Below are 1,655 nucleotides of genomic sequence, written 5' to 3' on the forward strand. Positions count from 1 at the left end.
CAGACGTGTGCTCTTCCGATCTCTTAGCTAAGGCAAAGACAGCAAAAATTGTGTCTAACAAGTGCTGGATTTTGCAACAGATGGCTCTTCAATAAGTTAGATAAGGACATTGCACGTGTTTGAGTGAGATAAAAGATATTGTATGAAATTTATTTAGAGATACCACTGACACCGAAGAGTCTGTTTTATCGACCTCGTGCAAATTTTTTCGATCTTCCAGCATCACCTTAAAAAGCCATGATTCGTTACTTTTTTATAATACTAAAATAAATTAAAATAAAGAAATTAAGGCGATGCTGGAATACCGACATTTGCATTCTAAGTAATAACTCCGAAACGACTGAACGGATTTGAAAACGCTTTTACAGGATTGAAATAGAAATAAAATGTAAACGCGCGAATTATGTATTTGTAGTAAAAACAAAAAAATATTCAAAAATTATCTTTTTGGGGGTATCATAACCTCTCACCTGACGTAAACATTTCATTGGTACAAAAGTTCTGTAGCTCATATGTACAAAAAAAATAATTCGCGCGCATCGAATTATTTGCACGAATAATACAAAACCTTTTGAGCTACGATTGGAAGCGTAGAAAAATAATTATCGCTTAGAATGCAATTTGTGGTAATTTGTACGTTCGGCTGAGGTAAAGACAGCAAAAATTACGTTTGGCAGTAGTGCCAGGTTTTCCGAGAGATGGCACTTCAATAAGTTAGATAAAGACATTCCACGTGTTTAAGTGAGACAGTTTGAGTGAGACCTATTAAGGCGATGCTGGAAGGTCGGAAAAATTTGTACGAGGTCGATAAAGCAGACTCTTCAGTGTCAGTGGTATTTCTAAATGAACTTCTTACAATATCTTACCACTGACACTGAAGAGTCTGCTTTATGGACCTCGTACAAATTTTTCCGACCTTCCAGCATCGCCTTAACCGGTTCCATGATATAAAATCATAAATAATAAGAAAGAGGACTAACAAGCCTGACTAGGTGTTCTTGTCAATATTACCCAGTGAACAATAAGACGTCTTAAAGACGTCTTATGTCTGTCTTTTAGACGTCATATTACATATCTTTTAGACGTCTTATAAGACAGTTTAGACATCCTATACGACGTCTTTAAGACATCTTATAAGACACTTTTGGAATGTCCTATATGACATTCTTCAGATATCTTTTAGACATCTTTAAGACAACCAATAAGACATTTTTTTGACGTCCTATATGACATTTTTCAGACATCTTTTAGACATCTTTAAGACAACCTATAAGACACTTTTTGGGCATTCTATATTCTTTAGACATCTTTTACACATTACGTATATAGTATAATTTTAAGAATAAAAAGAGATAAAAATTTAGTTATGTTTTACTTGTTTTTATCTTAATTATTTAATTATTACAAATACATGAAAAATGAAAATTATTACAAATACAATGAAAAATGAAATTGTTAATGTTATATAGACATTACATTAACGTAATATTGGACAACTGCAAATACATATATACTGCAAGTCTTAAACAGTAAAAGAATATACATATAATACATTATATATATTTACGTATTAGAATATTAGATATATATATATATATATATAGATTATGGTATATATTCCAATATTCTAATACATAAAACAATAAAAAAATAAC

Source organism: Wasmannia auropunctata, unplaced genomic scaffold (genome assembly GCF_000956235.1).
Source record: "Wasmannia auropunctata unplaced genomic scaffold, wasmannia.A_1.0 LD336043.1, whole genome shotgun sequence".
Lineage (NCBI taxonomy): Eukaryota > Metazoa > Arthropoda > Insecta > Hymenoptera > Formicidae > Wasmannia > Wasmannia auropunctata.